Source organism: Theropithecus gelada, chromosome X (genome assembly GCF_003255815.1).
Source record: "Theropithecus gelada isolate Dixy chromosome X, Tgel_1.0, whole genome shotgun sequence".
Classification (NCBI taxonomy): Eukaryota; Metazoa; Chordata; class Mammalia; order Primates; family Cercopithecidae; genus Theropithecus; species Theropithecus gelada.
Window position 1 is genome coordinate 31,493,764 of NC_037689.1, and position 17,975 is coordinate 31,511,738.

The window sequence follows — 17,975 nt, forward strand, 5'->3', positions numbered from 1 at the left end:
GTTAGAAATGTTCCCCACTGAGGCGAGGAGTTGCTGATGAAGTGATGGGAAATGCAAGCGGAGCCTTGAGCCGTGGAGGTGAAGGTTGACGGAGCCTGCGTGAGCTTGCCCATCAACAAGACAGCAGGCACAGACAGGCCAGCTGTTGTGAGCTTGGCTTTAGGACTCCATTCAGTAGGCAGGAGGAGAGCTGCAGCAGAGGCGGGCTGTAGGTCCCTGAAGCACATCGCTGCCTTCACAGCTGGGCAAGCTCCCATCCAGCGCGGTAAGCAGAGCCGGGTAAGGGACCCTTGCGTTTGCTCTCGGGGCAGTTCGTCCCAGATGGGACTGGTTTCAGGACGCCTGCGCCGTTTGTTAGGGGTTTGTAGTTCCCAGTGGCTCTTTTGTTCTGCTATCTTGAAAAGCAGGTTGCTTGTCAGCTCACAATGCTGTGGGTAAGGTCTGGCGAGGTCGGCGAATGTGTTCTCATTGTTTATTCTTCTGCCTGAAGATGAGAAATAATGCAAATCAGAGTGCAGATTCCGGCTCGAGCTCTGCAGGCATACACAGATGTGCGAGGGTATGCTCGCCGGTGCTGCATGTGTGCTTGTGGATGCATGCAATCGTTGCAGCTTGGGATTCACAGTTAGCTGAAAGCACATTGGAACTGGAAGGCAGTGCTCTTAACACCGTGTTCTAGGCTGGAAGCCGTAGAGCCAGCATCTGCACTGATGGGACTGCAGCCCTTGGTATGTGGGACCCTTGCTCCGTGTGAGTTCTGCAGATGGGTTCCCTGAGGGAGCTGGCTGCAGGACGCCAGCATCGCATGAAGACTTGTCTGCCTTGTTTGCCTTTTCTTTTTCAGTAGCAGTAAGAAACAGGCATTCCCACTACTCAGGCATTGAATGCGGACATTGAGAAAAAATGGTGAGTCAGCTACATCCAAATGAAAAAAAAAGCGGCGAAATCAGGTGTGCATGTTTAGTCATGAGAAATATTCCCTGAGTGTTTTGCACATAGCCTGCTAATTGCAGTGAGATAATTTAAATAGAGAAAATGGAATCACCATGGTTCTTAGCATTTTCCAATTCTTTTATTTTCCTCTTTGGTGTGATTGTGACAGTTTAAGGGTTTTACTATACGTGCGCTTTTTCCTCCCTTTTATGTTGTGATAAAAGAAAGAGATGATTAGTTTTGGCTATATTTCTAAATGGTTGGAATGCTTTTGCTTTACTAAAGGAAGCTTTTGTGTGTGCAGAGGGTCGATGCCATTTTTACAGGGAAATTGATGCATAAGTACGTGTGCACACACAGACTCTCTCTTTGGTCTGCATTTACTGACTCACATGAGTAAGTGTCATTTTGAAATACATGTTTTTAGCGGTTGTGCTAGTTGAAAGGTAAAAAGGCAAAGGAGTTTGAAGAAAGGCTTTTGGAAATCTACCTGGTAATGCTTACAACTAAACAGCCTACTGCCTTGTAGATGGTCTTAAGATTTATAATATGAGTGGAAAATAATATTTTAATGTATCATATAAAAAAACTGGAGATTTGGTACCAAGTTGATGAATGGTTGGCATATTTCTTTTCATTACAGAATAGAACCTTTGAGGTCATACTCTACAAGTATTTATTATTATTTTATTGCAGAAAAGTATTGCATGGGTGGTAGAGGCACATTTCTTTCTTTTGTCGCACATAGTAGCAAAAGCATTTTATACTTTGTCCCTTTCTGTTTCTGTCTCTGCCTCCCCCCGCGCCCCACGCCCCCCCACCACCCAAACCAACACCATACCTCTTAAGGAAAAAAATTGCAGGGGAATTCTCATCTACAGAGGCATGAACAACACACACAGAAGTGGTTTTTTACAGAGTGCTAGGAATAACCATACATGTTGGTGTCAAGCATATAGGCTGCAGAAGGCTCTGTTGCCCAGCCGGGGGGACTAACGACCCTGGTGAGTGCACGCTGGCTGCTGCTTTTTTTGCATGGGCTGGCTGCTCTTCCAGAGTCTGCCTTTGGATTTTGGAGGTTGAGGAAGGAAGGGAATATTTTATATGGCCTTTGGAATACATTTACTTTACACTACGTTTAATTTTTTACCTCTTATGTGCATTACATTTTTAAGAAGACCAGGGTGGGGGAGCAGTGGGAAGAAGCTGTCTTGTATCCACCCATCTTTCCCCTGTCCTTGGGCACTGATTTCCAGCTGGCTTTTCCAAGAGCAAGTAAGATAGTTGGGTCATTTCTGGAAGGCTTGTAGACATCCCTGGATGTCTGAAGAGGTCCTAGAGTTATTTACTTGTTTACCTTTAAAACATATTTGCAGACTCCTTATTTAAAATTCCTGAAAGTTCACAGTGCCTCTTCACATGTATACCTTGGGTCCTACTATGCGGGTACCGTCTTGATTTTATAATGAAGCAAACTGGGGGTGGGGTGACCGGATTCTCACAGCCAGTTAGTGAAGAGCCCTCGTGGGGCAGCATGGCTGATTTTCAGTCTGGTGGGCTCCTGCGGACTAACGGGCCAAGGTCCTCCAGGTAAGGCTGAATGTAGAACTGGCCCCAGAATTCCCAGTTATTCTCTTTGTAACTTTCACATCCCTTATCTAGTGTGCTGCCAGTGCAGTGAGAAGGAATTTCAGTTTGGACTTCTGGGGGTGAAGTACAGAAACCCGTCAACCAGGCGGAGACAGCATGTGTGCTCCTCAGCCTGCATTGTTGTGGCTTGCGAAGCCACCTAACCATTCTGACCTTCCATTTCTTCGTCAATAAAATAAGGGGCACAGATTAAATTATTTCTTATTTTAAAATTGTTTGTTTTTTATTTTTACCATTACCTTGATCTTGAAGATTAAATTATTTCCAAGGTACCTTCCAGCTGTAGTCATTTTTGGTTCTTAGGGAGAGAAGCCAGGGACTCAAATTTCCCTTCAGTCATATTTCCAGCTCTGTGGGGTGATTTGTGGCTGCACTGTTTTGCTCATTTGCCATCATTGTTTCCAGGAACAAAAGCATATGAATATATATGAGATACATGCACAGGTGTAATCGCTTTGATATCCATTTACAAATAAAATCAGCTCTGTCAGCAAACTCCATTTTCTGCCAACAGGGCTTTGTTGACGGAAATGCCCTTGACAGCTAAACCTACTTCGGTCTTCTTGTGGTAATGCCTCATAAAGCCACTCACTGACAAGGTGCTCTTGGGTATAACTTGCATGAAATTTGTTATAAAATTATTCTGTTAAAAAAAATCTGGCCGTTGGACCCTTAAATGTACTTGGAGGCCATTAAGGGTGGGAAAAAAAAAAAAAACCTAGAAATTCTAGGGAAATTTTCAACGTTTATAGACGTGTGTGTGTGTGTACACATATGTACATACCCATACACATATATGTACTACACACGTTTTCTATAGTAATTATGCATATAAAGTTACGTCGTGTACAACAAATATCTGAAGCCTATTGGATAAACAGTCCATTTCTGATTCTAATTCAGCTGAGTTAGATGATAGGCAGGCAATAATCTGAGATGGGAGGTTTCCACAATTTGGGGTCACATGCAATTGCGATAAAAGGAAGGTTGAGATTTTCTCTTAATTTATGAAGCTGATATGCTATTCTAACTAGTTTTTATTATATCTTACCACAGGGCCACCCAAAATTCAAAATTACTCCTGATTTTGTGAGCTTCACATATGTTTTTGAGAATGAGGTTTTATACTAATCTGAGATTATAGCTTTCAAGGCTGTGATACATAGTTTTTATTAACATTTCCTATTTTAAAAATCAATTTTGCTAATTAAAACCTTTTTATTAAGAATATGTAGAAGTTCTGGGAAGCAGAGTGAAGATATTACAAATCACCCTCAATCCTATCACCCAGAGTCTCCACTGTGGAACATGGAAGTGTATCTGCTTTGAAGTCCTTGCAAATATATGTTTTTACACATGCAATTATATTACACATACTGTATGTAAGCTGCCTTTTTCTGTAACTTGTATGTGTATAGTACATGACATTCTAAAATCTAACAACCCTGTAGCCATACTGTGGACATTTAGGGCTGCTGTTGGTGTTTGACAGTTGTAAATAATACTGCAGCAGATATCTGCAGTGAAATGCTTGTGCTCTTCTGTGTTGATTTCCTTGGGATACAATTCTAGGCATGGAGTTGCTAGGCAGGCATTAGAAAATATCACCATGTTGCCCTCCAAAAAGTGTGTGCTTACTATTTACACTCTAGGCACCGATCGTCCAGGGCAGTCCTACTTCTCCCAAAACTTTGTCAATATTAGACATATTTAAAATTCTGTGGTTTGATAGGCAAAAAAGTTATTTCATTTTTAACTTGCATTTCTTCAGGGACTAGCAAAGTCAGACTTTTCTGGTGTACTGAGTGGCCATTTGTGTTTTTTTTTTTGTACATTACTCTTCAGGGCATGTTCATTTTCCTACTGAAGATGAGCCCTTTCTTTATTATTGTCGTTTAGGTTGCAGATACATCCCTGCCGTGTGCTGTGTGCCTTCCAGATGTTAGTGGGTGGTTAGAGTTCGACTTTTTGGACACACAAGTGTGTTGAATTTTAGTGTTGTCACCCTTGCACCTGGAGCCTCTGTGTGGCCAGTTCTGCCTTTTGGTGGCTACTGGCTTCTGGTAGTTGTGCATTGCCATTACTGGTCTCTTGTTACTGTATGTGCTGCAGAAGGTGTAACCACCAGGAGCTCTGTCAGCATGAATTCCCTAGGAGGTGTAGACATCCATCTCGGAAGGCTGGTAGGAAAATTGTTTCTGTGGAAAAATTAAGAAATGGCCGGCTTTCCGACAACGCTAACTCATCATAGTTCACTTCTTTTGCTCTGGTTGACGGGAAACTCGTGGTCCTATTGGAAGCACAACCGTAGGACCTCTGTACGTTCTAGGGTCCGGTCTGCTCTTTGCATAAGGGTGCTTGCCCCTGCTTGTGCCTTTCTGCTTTTTGTTTACATTTGCTCTCACTGTGATGTTTTTATGTTCCTTTTGATACTCAAGTTGTGTGTTTGTTTTCCTGCGTGAGACACTTCTAAACATTTCATCATTTAAGGTATACATAGATCAAAGTAAATAGGGACCACATAAACATATGTAGAAACACGTTCGGAACACCAAAGAGCTTCTCAGTCACCAGTTAATATTGTGGTTCTTTTCTGTTGTTGTTGTTGTTGTTGTTGTTTTTGAGATGGAGTCTCGCTCTGTCACCCAGGCTGGAGTGCAGTGGCGCAATCTCAGCTCACTATAACCTCCACCTCCCAGGTTCAACCAGTTCTTCTGCCTCAGCCTCCCGAGTAGCTGGGATTACAGGCATGCGCCACCAAGCCCAGCTAATGTTTTTTTGTATTTTTAGTAGAGACAGGGTTTCACCATATTGGCCAGGCTGGTCTCGAACTCCTGACCTTGTGATCCGCCCGCCTCGGCCTCCCAAAGTCCTGGGATTATAGGCATGAGCCACCACGCCCGGCCAATATTGTTATTACAGTCATTGTTTTATAGAAAAACTTAGTGACCTCATATTGTTCTTACCGGGCAAGTGAGCCTACCAGAATCTGTTTCTGTAGTAATTGTGGAAATGTGACGTTACAGTGGAAGAGGAGAGTTGGGACATGGCTCTGGAGTGGAGCTGGGGCTGTCCACCTCTCACTTAGGATGGAATCCTTTCCTAGGCCCTTCAGCTCCAGCACACTGGAAGTCTAAGGGATTTTGTTTGTCTGTTTGTTTGCCCCTATGTTTTAATCACCGCTAGGATCAGAAGAACTGCAGTCTCTGTGGACAGGTCTTCAGGTGACATCAGTATGTTATCTCCCTGGTTAACAATTAGCATTCCCGAGGTCGGGTGCTGTGCTGCATGCAAAGTTGAAGCAGGCACAGACAGAACCTTCCTTGAAGGAGTTTGTCCTGTATTAATAGTGAAGATAATATATAAATTGTTCAACAAATGACCATAGACTGGGAGGCTTAAACAACAGACATTTATTGCTCACGGTTCTTCTGGTGGCTGGTAGTCCAATGTCAAGGTGCTGGCCTGTGGATTCCTGGTTCATAGATGGCACTTTCTACCTGTGTCCTCACATGAGGGAGAGCAGAGAGAGGAAGCAAGCTCTCTCGCCTATCTTTTCTTTTTTTGAGACAGGTTCTGTCACTCCAGGCTGGAGTGCAGTGGTGCAATCACAGCTCACTGCACCCTCAAACTCCCAAACTCCTAGGCCCAAGCAATCTTCCCACCTCAGCCTCCTGAGTAGCTGGGACTTTAAGCATGTACCACCATGCCTGGCTAATTTTGTTTGTTTTTGTAGAGATGGAGTCTCATTATGTTGGCCAGGAGGGTCTCAAGCTCCCGGCCTCAAGCAGTCCTCCCACTTTGGCCTCCCAAAGTGCTGGGATTACAGGCATGAGCCACAATGCCATCCTTGAGTACTTCTTATGAGGGTACTAATCCATTCATGAGGGCTTCACCCTCCTGACTGCATCACCTTCCAAAGGCTCCACCTGTTAATCCCATCCCATTGGAGTTAGGATTTCAACTTACGGATTTGGGAGACAGGGCACAGGCATTCAGACCACAACATAAATGTGAATGGCTGAGGAGCATGGGAGTCAGAAGGCCCGAGCACATCAGGTTGCCTGCTTTGCTTTCTGCTCCTTTCCTCTCTCTTCCCTCCTCCCTTCCTTTGTTTCTTCATTCCTTCTTTCCTGTTGACTCAGTGAGCTTTTGCTGCAACCTGCTTTGTGCCAGGCATTGTGTTGGACCTGGAATACAGAGGTAGATTAGGCAGGAGTGAGCACAGTCATTTCAGCCAGGAGGAGAGATACTAAATGAAAATACCACAGAATGGTGAAGTACTGTCTAGGAATCAACAGGTAGAGATTCAGTACTGTGCAAGTTCAGAGAAGAAAGGCATATCTGTGTCAACGGGTCCAGGAAATGTTTCATGGAGGAGGTTGCTTTTTTTTTTTTTTTTGAGACGGAGTCTCGCTCTGTTGCCAGTCTGGAGTGCGGTGGCGCGATATTGGCTCACTGTAGCCTCCGCCTCCCCGGTTCAAGTGAGTCTCCTGTCTTAGCCTCCCGAGTAGCTGGAACTACAGGTGCCCGCCACCATGCCCAGCTAATTTTTCTATTTTTAGTAGAGACAGGGTTTCACTATGTTGGGCAGGATGGTCTTGATCTCCTGACCTCGTGATCTGCCCCCCCTCGGCCTCCCGAAGTGCTGGGATTACAGGCATGAGCCACCATGCCCGGCCCCGCATTTCACTGGATCTTCAGAACAGGAATGGCTTCCTTGGGGAGGGTCCCAAAGAGTGCGAATCAAAACAGAGATTTGGGAACCACCAGGCATGCATAGGTAGGGCAGGGCATCTCAACTCACTGCAGCTCATCAGACAGTACATCTTAACTCTCTATAACTCATCAGACAGACATCTCAGATCACTACAGCTCATCAGACAGACATCTCAAATCACTACAGCCCATCAGACAGACATCTCAACTCACTACAGCTCATCAGACAGACATCTCAGATCACTACAGCTCGTCAGACAGACATCTCAGATCACTACAGCTCGTCGGACAGACATCTCAGATCACTACAGCTCATCAGACAGACATCTCAGATCACTACAGCTCGTCGGACAGACATCTCAAATCACTACAGCTCATCAGACAGTATATCTCAACTCACCACAATTCATCAGACAGACATCTTAGCTCACTACAACTCATCAGACAGTACCTCTCAAGTCATTGGGTTTTATGGTCTGTGACTGATACCCCGATAGAGTTGTGGAGGTGAAAAGAGTACAGGTGAAAGTGTTCGGTAATATGAACACCTCCTAGATCCATCCTAGATGTCTAGAAATTCACACACACAATTCACACACACATTTGTGGCTCAGAAGAGCATGTAGGTGTAGGGAACAAGGTGTAAGGTGAACCCAAATTCATACATTGCTTGTTACCTCTGCCCAGACCTTAGTAGCTTTAAGCTTTTGTCAATAATAGATCATACCTTATAAATATTACACAACCCAGATGCTTCTAAAACTATTATTGAGGTAAATGAAAATGTCTGCCACAGTAAGATAGTATTTATCACAGAGATTCAGATATGATTTTTTTTCTCTTTTAATCTAAAGAAATATAGTAATGAAAAAAAAAGTCAGCTAATGTGCTATGAGCAATTGTTGGGAATCTTGGCATGAAATTCAGGGTACCAATTATATCCATATCCAATTTTTAGAAGTGGATACTCTGATGTGTTTATGAGTTTTATTTCTGGTCTGCTTCCTACTCCTCAAAATTCCCTGTGTATACATTGAAAACAAAAAGCCAGCCACAGATCACTTGATCATTACAGCATAAAGAGTAGAATAATTGTGTTAGTTACCTTGCTGCATAACAAATCATCCACCAATTTGGTGGCTTCAGCACCACTAAACATTTATTATCTCATACACTTTCTGAGGGTTAGGGAGGAGGTTAACTGGGTTATTGTGGCTCAGCATCTCCTGAGATTGCAGTCAACACGTGGGCCGGGACAGCCGTCTTCCAAAGGCTTGCTTGGAGCTAGAGGATCCGCTTCCAAGAGGGCACCCATATGTCTGTTGGCAGGAGGCCTCAGTTCCTCCCCACATGGATCTCCCTATAGGGCTGCTTGAGTGTCCTCACAACATGGTAGTTGGCTTCCCCACTGTGAGTTATCCTCAGGAGAGAGGAAGGAGGAAGTTGCAATGCCTGTGTGGTCTGGTCTCAGAAGTCACACACTTCTGCCGTACATTTTTAAACCAATTTATTGAGGTATGATTGACATACAAAAGGCTGTACATATTTAATGTATACAACTTGATGAATTTGGAGATAAGTGTCTATATGCCTGTGAAATCATTACCACAATCAGTGCCTTAAATGGATTCATCACCTCTAAAAGTTTTCTCCCACCCTGTCAACCCTCTTTTTTGTTGTTGTCATTGATAAGATCTACCCTCTTATCAAATTTGTAAATGTACAATACATAATTATTAACTACAGATGCTATGCTGTGCTGTGCAGTAGGTCTCTGGGACTGATTCATCTCGTGTAATTGAAACTTTGTGCCCTCTCACCAATCTCCCTGTTTCCCCTTCCCCCATCCCCTGACAACCACCATTCATTCTATTTGAATGTTTAAAATTCTTCACGTATGTGGGACCGTGTGGCACTTGTCTTTCTGTGCCTGGCTTGTCCCACTTAGCGTAATGTCCTGTAGCTCATCCATGTTGTCACAAATGGCAAGATTTCCCTCCTTTTTAAGTATTTTCTATTCCTCTATATGCACACATCACATTTTCTTTATTCACTCATCTGTCAATGTCTGCTTAGGTGGCTTCCATGCCTTGGCATTCACAGTATACATAGTTCACACAAGTGAACTATTCACAATAGTTCATGTTGTAGTGAACATGTGAGTTCTGCCATATTTTGCTTGTTCAAAAGGAATCAGAGTCCGGCCTACTTCTAACAAGCTCCATTTGTTTGAAGGAAGGAGTTTCAAAGGAATTGTTGGGACTTCTTTGTTTGTTTTTTAGAAATGAGGTCTCTCTCTGTTGTCCAGGCTGGCATGCAGTGACACAGTCATGACTCAGTGCTTTGTTGAACTCCTGGATTCAAGTGATCCTCCCGCCTCAGCTTTCCGAGTAGCTGGGACTATAGGTGCATGCCACCATACTTGGCTAATTTTTTAAAAAACTTTTCTTTCGGTACCAGATCTTGCTATGTTGCCCAGGCTGGTCTCGAACTCCTGGCCTCAACTGATCCTCCTGCCTAGGCATCCCAAGTTGCTGGGACTCTAGGCATGAGCCACTGTGCCTGGCTGGTTTTGATAACTTTATACACCTCATAGTCAAAACAGTAAGTTCCAGAAAGCTCCTTTGTACTCTTCCCAATGAAACCCTGCCCCACAACCATCCCTCCCTGATATGTGACCCTAGTGAGTGTTGCCTTTTCTTGGGCTTCATGTAAACTGGACCCTGCTTGTGCATTCTTTGGCAGCTGACCCTTCATTCAGGGTCATGCCCCTGGGACCCATTCTCATTGCTGTGTCTCGGTAGTTTTTCTAAATTACTGGCTAGTGTTCCCTTCTGTGAATACAGCACCACTGGTTGATCCACTCACCAGGAGGTGGGCAGTGTTTGGCCAGCATGAATGAGGGCTTGTGTTGTTTCTCTTGGATGAGGGTTGTTTCTCTGAGAGTGGCGGACTGGCTGGGTCGCAGGGCAGGTGTGTGAGAGTCTCCTTCCTCACACAGTTTCACTAGGACTCAGAGGCCATGATCTTTTCTCTCCTGTGAAGGGCTTGAGACTTTCCGGAGTTGAGTTCATGTAGGTGTCCTCAGCTGTTAATGAGGGACGTGTGTGTGTTCCAATAACACTTCGTTTACAAAACCAGGAGGCAGTGGAGAGTTGGGCCTTCATTTCTAGTTTGCAAACTCCAGGTCTAGAAGGTAAGACAAATACTAATTTTTAAAACCCACATGTCTTTAATTGCTCATTTTGAAAGCACTGTGAAGATAACACTAAGGGAGAGGGGATGGGGAGACTTTTTACATGTGTGTGGGGAGTCTGATGAATTTGTAAAACCTATGATTTTATAACTTTTCTGGCCTCTTTTTAGTTGCTACTGGAAGCAGTGGTACATATGTAAACCAGAGTGGACCTCCACAAGCTGTCTTTTGAAGTTGTTACAGTTAGCAGAGATGAACTGGCCCAGGGTTCAAGAAGCCTTTCTGGCTGGAGGAACATGGATCAGTCCCTCCAGGCCTGGAAGAGGGTGGGGGTGGGGGGGTGCACTCAATCTTACCATTTTCACAGATGAGAGTAATTTCATTTGAGAGGGGTATGCCAAGCCAGCGATGAAAACTTCAGGAATAGCTTTGAATATCTAAAGGAAGTGGATAGGAAAGTGGGAGGTTGGGAGTTCTGGAGGGAGAGTTCCTGTAAAGCAGAGATTCCCAGGGCTGGCTCAACATCCACATTGCTTGGAGGGCTTTCCCTGAAACACAGGTTTGCAGGCATGCCAGCCCTTGCTGTTTCCCACCTCTGCCCAGGCCTGGCCCTCTCATCAAGGCAGGAGAGCCCAGCTCCCAGGGCTGACTTTCTGGAACCAAGAATGAGGCTCTCCAGGCACAGAGACAATAGAAGCCTGGAACAGATCCTCAAAATGTGTGTGCTGAAGACATACTCAGGGTCCGATACTTGAGGGGCCATCCCACATTATAATCTCCAAATCTAGGCAGGTTCTGTTATTGGGCATTAACCCCTCGAGAAATCAGTGCCTGTAACTATGATTTGGATCATCTGTGCTTTGGATTTCTCTTTTAATCTCTGTCTCCTCCCCTTCCTAACCACAAGTGATTTATCAGCCTCTCTAATTCAACTTTGTTACTCTTTGCCATCCAAGTCCCTGCAAGCACAAATAAAACCCAAAGGAAGCAGCAGACCTTTTTATCCATCTGTGAAGACACTAAAGAAACACTAATTCATCTGACTTTCTAGAGTAATTGCTTTCCTCACACGGCACTAGAATCCTGGCATACAGGGAGCAGCTTCAGCAGAGATGTGGCAGTAGAGAAATGACTGACTTAAGGATGGTTCAGGGCTGTTGTCCTCCCTGAAGGTGGTTCCACAGGACACAAAAGTTGTAGCAGAGCCTGTGAGAACAACTGTCCTTTGTCATCACTAGCTCTATCTGTTCATTGGGCAAATGTTGTTTTTATGACTGAAAGCTGGGCTTGCAAAGGACAACCAAACAGCCTCTAGCTTGCTGGTGCTCACAGTCTGGGAAATCCTACGGTAAATTAGTATTTCTTTTTTGTGTTTTAGAGACAGAAATCTCACTCTGTTACCCAGGCTGGGGTGCAGTGGCATGATCATAGCTCACTGCAGCCTCCAACTCCTGGGCTCAAGCAATCCTCCTGCTTCAGCCTCCTGAGTAGCTGGGACTAAAGGTGCACACTAGCATGCCTGGATGATTTTTCAATTTTTTGTAGAGACAGGGTCTTGCTCTGTTGCCCAGGCTGGTCTCAAACTCCTTGCCTCAGGCAATCCTCCTGCCTTGGCCTCCCTAAGTGTTGGGATTGCAGGCACGAGGCACCACACCCAGGCTTTTTTCATCTGTTTTTAGAGACAGGGTCTCCGTCTGTCACCCTGGCTGGAGTGCAGTGGTGTGATCATGGTTCACTGCAACCTTGAACTCCCAGGGTCAAGCGTTTCTCTCACCTCAGCCTCCTGAGTAGTTGGGACTGCAGGCATGCATCACCATACCTGGCTTTTGTTTGTTTGTTTGTTTGTTTGTTTGTTTGTTTGTTTGTAGAGACTGGGTCTTGCTATGTTGTTCAGAGTGGTCTTGAATTCCTCCCACTTTGGCCTCCCAAAGCACTGGGATTATAGGTGTGAGCCATTGCGCTCAGCCTGGTAAACTGGTATGGCTAAGGAAAGAGTTTTTGGTGCCATTGTTCCCAGGTATTCACACTGTTTAAAATGTTTCTAATACATCTCTGCATTGATTGGTTGGTCGCTTGGTTGGTTTCTTGCCTCTGTTGGGCTCCATCGCCTTCCCCACTGTCTCCTTTTTCTACCTCATCCGGCCTTTATGGGGTGCTGTGTTGACAAAAGAGCTTTCCACCTGCGCCTCCCCAAGGGTGTGTGTCTGTAAGAGCTGCCCAGGGCCTGAGAAGGACAGTGGAGACACCAGGAACTCGTTCAGGAAACTTGTGCTCAGAATGGCACGGGTGTGCCGGCTCTCAGCTGCCTGACCCGCATTCTGAGGCCTGGTGGCGCCATTGTTCTTCAGTGTGCGAACACCTGCTTGGCAGCGTCTGATACACCTCACCAGGCTGAAGGGCAGACCAGCTACCTGTGATTCCTGATAAAAATTCTATGCTTTACAGAATCCCTTCTATTTATGCCCACAACCAATGAAGGAGTGCTTTCTAAATGATAACCTCAAACTGTCAGTGTTGAGCTTGAGTTGGTGTTTGAGTTACTGAGCGTTCCACGTTCCATGCTCGTGGAAACCTGGCTCTGTTTGGAAGCAGCAATGCTGGGCCCTACCCCAGTTGTCCCATGAGATAATTGTGCTCTGTGCACACAGCTCCGGTCCCAGATCCTGGCTTTGTAGCATACCTTTTCAAGGAGGACTCTTGGGCCACCACAGTTACTGCCCTATCCATTGCTATTCTTGACGATATGCTTGTGTGTAATATGTTTGTATATGGCATAAGTTAGCCTTTTGCAGAATATGTAAATGAAAGGAGGAAACACCTCAATGTCATTATCCACGGGAAGTGTGTTCACTCTGTCTCTTCATTGTAAAAATGAGGCAGTGCCATTGCCCAGAGCTCTCTTGGCACCTTTTATACCCCTCGCCGGCTGGCTTGGTGGCTGCAGGGGTGCCCTTCCCATCTAATTGGTTGGGTGTGTTGCATGGTGTTATGCTTTGGGAAGAAGGTTGTACGGTGCTGGTGTCACGGAGGCCTGTGTCAAGGTCTGCCCCATCACAGACTGATGCTTTGGCCTTAGGTGCTCAGCAGGTGCCTCGCTCGTAGGAAGCCTACGCAACTCCCTCTCCCACACCAGGGCCTTTATCTGCTGCTAGCTCACCGCCATCCTATGCGATGTGGCCTGTGATCACCTGGAACAGGAGAGGCAGCTTCCTGGGGTGTAGTTGCCTGCCCGACGTCACATAGCTGGCACGTGATGGATCCCGATCGGATGTGTATACCCGGGGAAACCTCAAGTCACAGGCAGCTACCACAGCTCGAGCATCCCTAATCAGAAGGTCTGAAATCCTAAATGCTCCAAAGTTCAAAAGTTTTTGAGCACCAACATGATGCCACAAATGAAAAATTCCACAGCTGATCTCGTGGGACGGGTTGCAGTAAGAAAGCAGGTAGAGACCGGGCAAGCTGCTGCTGTTTGCCGTTGCTGGCGCCTGACAGCTGAGGCGGGTGTTCCGGTGCCATTGCTGTGCTGCTTACTTACCCTGGACACATTCCTCTCTCACTATATTGATGGCATGTCGTGCTTTTCACTGTTGAGTGCTTATATATCAGTAAGTGTAGGAAAATTACGGCTTGTTGGCAGCGTTTAAATTCAGAGTCCGGAATGACGGAGTTGCCAGACAACCACAGATTGTGCACATGGGTGGCCGAGAGACTGACACTTTTGCTTTATGATGGTTTGGTGGATACAAACTTTGTTTCATGCACAAAATTATTAAGCATATTGTATAAAGTTACCTTCACGCTATATGTATATATAAAGTGTATATGAAACAAAATGAATTTCAGGTTTAGACTTGAGTCCCACCCCCGAGATGTCTCATTATGTATGTGTAAGTATTCCAAAATCCAAAAACGTTGGAAATCCAAAACACTTCCGGTCCCAAGCATTTCGGAAGAGAGATGTTTAACCTGTACTTTAGAAAGCACTCAGACACTGGAGTTCATTGAGGGCAGCATTTCAGCAGCACCTGTGTTGTGTGTCTGCAAATCAGAATGCATCCCTATCCCATCATTGACACCAAAAGTAGTTATGATGCCTGTGGCAGTGACTCATACCTATACTCCCAGCGCTTTGGGAGGCCAAGGCAAAAGGATCACTTGAGCCCAGGAGTTTGAGGCCAGCGTAGGCAACATGGTGAACCCCATCTCTACAAAATAATTTAAAAACTAGCCAGGCCATAGTGGCATACACGTGTGGTCCCAGCTACTCAAGAGACTAAGGCAGGAGGGTCACTTGAGCCTGGGAGGTCAAGGCTACAGTGACCCATGATCACGCCACTGCACTCCAGCCTGGGCAATAGAGCAAGACCCTATCTCTGTCTCAAAAAAAAAAAAAAAAAAATAGGTGAGGAGGACCCTGCGGTGTGTGTTCCTTAAGTCATCTGCAAGATTCGGAAATTTTCCCGTCCTCCTTGCTAAAGATAATTGTTAACCCTATTCAGAAAACAGTGGTGAATTATTGATTACAGAGCCGTTCAAAACTGTTTAGTTGTGTTGGGAACATTCATACACAAGGTCCTTTTATGGAGAACTTAACCATGGTGTCTTGAAAAAAATGCGGCTTCTCCCCTTTTACAATTCTGCACAAAAAGCGAAAGTGATTGAAAGCAAAAAGTGCATTTACATTGTGTTCAAGTGAAGGCATAACAATGCATGTAATAAATATTTGCCTGCCAGGCCCTGAAGGAAATAGCCCAGCTCCCTGCCCTCTGTAGAGATGCTTTCAGCCCAGGGAGGAGCGTGGAGGCAGGTGAGCAATGGGATGATTTGAGAGAGTCCCCTTGCTGGGGCGTGACCTGGAGGTGGGGTGATGTCAGGGCAGGACTGGGAGAACTGAGGGCTATGTGAGAAGGAACCAGCCATCCTGAGGGCTGTGTGGAGGCAGGAGCAGCACAAGGAGACTCAGAAAAATGGGCCCAGTGTCTTCAGGGAGCTTATCACGGACAGATGGAACGTGGAGATAAAACTGCCACCTCTCATAGGTGGAAGGAAACCTTGCATTCAGACACGGGGCTGGCTGTCTCAGTGGAAGCAAAAATGGAGTAATGCCAACAGCATCTCTAGAGTGTTTGTTTTTTTCCTAACAGTGGTTTCAGTCCTGTCATAGCACGTTGGGTGACTGAGTACATTGATGGTGGCCCTTCCTGCAGGTTTGTGCCCTTCAGATTAGTTCTGTTTGGCTTTGAGGTGCTGTTTTAGAGCCTCGTGCTCCATCTCCTTCAGTGGCGGCCAACCCAGGGAGAATGGCAGGGCCACGGGCTCCATGTTGCAGATCTCTGAAGCCTCTGCTGCTTGGAGCCTGCTGGCCCTCTCCCCTCTGGGAACCGGGCAAGCAGCTGTCTCCTTGGGAACGTGGCATTAGCATGTTTTGCATGAGAATGAACACCAACCAAGGCTGAATATCAATTGGATCCTAGAGTGCAGCTGCCTTTGAAATGTTCCTTTGTGTGGCCCAACTTCCTGCTGCAGTGGATTCCTGGAGCTTGTGCGAAGACACCAAGTCCTTAAGTCATCTTAGTGCCTTGCTTGCTCTATCGCTGGATCTTGCTGTCACCATTTATTTTATCCTTAGAAGTATGGCAAAGAGAAATACATACATATATACAGAGACAAATGTCTACACACAGACACAACAGAGACACACGTACCTACACATGCATACAACATATACAACCTGGCACACACCCACAACATACATCTCCACACAGACACAACACAGGCACACGTACCCACACATACATACAACACACAACACAGACACACACAACATACATGGACACAGAGACATGCATCTACACACATATACAACCCAGATGTACACATACAACATACATCTACACACAGACATGTACATTCAGACACAACCCAGACTCATACATCTACACATGCAAACAACCAGACATACACATACAACATACATCTACACAGAGATATACATCTACACACATACACAGCCCAGGCACACACAGTGTACGTACAGACAGACATTTATACACATACAACATGCATCTACACACATACAACATAGACACAGACAACATCCACACATAGATCTGTGTACATACCCACCAGATGCATACAACATATAGACATGCATGAACACATAGACATGCATCTGTGCACAAGCACAACATAGACCAGTCACACAACCTACAGAGCTGCCGCTTGGAACCAATTAGAAACAAAAGTTGGAATATGACCCCAGCAGAGGCCCAAATCCCCATTTTTGGTCCTTTTCTTCGTTTGTGTTGGTGACCCTGATTTCCCAGATTCTTATCATCTATGACAATAAAAACCAATTAGTGATTTTATAGTTTGACTTTACAAGGTGGGGGTGGGGGGTGAACTTGGTCCAGACATTGCTGTGCTACTGCAGGTCTGAATGAAGTGCAGTGTTGGGATGGAGCGCCCTGTGCCTCTCTTCTGGCGTGGGAAGTGACAGTGCAGCACACGCCACTCCCCTGAGAACAGAGCACCCAGCTCCTGTAGTGTGGCCCTCTAGGAAGATGGGAAGGAGCCTGTGGGCAGTTTCTGATTAGGAGAGAAGCCAGGAGCCAGCCTGCCATCCAGTTTCTCAGTGGGTCTCTTGCTCCATGTCATTGTTCACTTCTCACAGGGGCTTTGCTCCCTGCAAGTGAGTTCTCTTTCGTTTATGGGTGGATCTCGGAGCACTTCTGCAGAAGGCACTTTGCAAATAGAGTTCCTTTTTAATCAGTGGGTGACCAAAGGCACTTGGATTACTTGGATTTTAGCAATAAATTGTAGTACATTTAATTATCTGTTTCTGGCTGGGCGCGGTGGCTCACACCTGTAATCCCAGCACTTTGGGAAGCTGAGGCAGGTGGATCACGAGGTCAGGAGATTGAGACCATCCTGGCTAACACAGTGAAACCTGTACTAAAAATACAAAAAAATTAGCTGGGCGTGGTGGCGGGCACCTGTAGTGCCAGCTACTCGGGAGGCTGAGGCAGGAGAATGATGTGAACCCGGGAGGCAGAGCTTGCAGTGAGCCAAGATCACACCACTGCACTCCAGCCTGGGTGACACAGCGAGACTCCGTCTCAAAAAAAAAAAAAAAAAAAAAAAAAGATATCTGTTTGATCTGTTTCTATGATGTGGTGATGTGATAGGGTTTGGCTGTGTCCCCACCCAAATCTCATCTTGAATTGTATCTCTGAGAATTCCCACGTGTTGTGGGAGGGACCCGGAGGAAGTAATTGAATCATGGTGGTTGGTCGGGCTGGTCTTTCCCCTGCTATTCTCATGATAGTGAATAAGTCTCACAGGACCTGATGGGTTTTTCAGGGGTTTCCGCTTTTGCTTCCTCCGTTTTCTCGCGCCACTGCCATGTAAGAAGTGCCTTTCACCTCCCGCCTTGATTCTGAGGCCTCCCCAGCCATGTGGAACTCTAAGTCCA

The 17,975-nt window shown here is 45.7% G+C and overlaps 1 protein-coding gene across 3 annotated transcripts in view; it reads left to right on the forward strand.

Annotated features, from left to right (window-relative positions):
- Positions 1 to 17,975, forward strand: part of SHROOM2 (shroom family member 2) — a 164,962-nt gene that overhangs the window by 125,675 nt on the left and 21,312 nt on the right. For 2 of the 3 annotated variants that reach the window (XM_025371819.1, XM_025371820.1), the window contains exon 1: positions 50 to 265. The exons of the other annotated variant lie outside the window; for it this stretch is intronic. The gene's annotated coding sequence lies outside the window, so the exon portion shown is untranslated. Of the gene's footprint in view, positions 1 to 49; positions 266 to 17,975 lie in introns of those variants that run through there. 3 annotated transcript variants of the gene reach the window in all.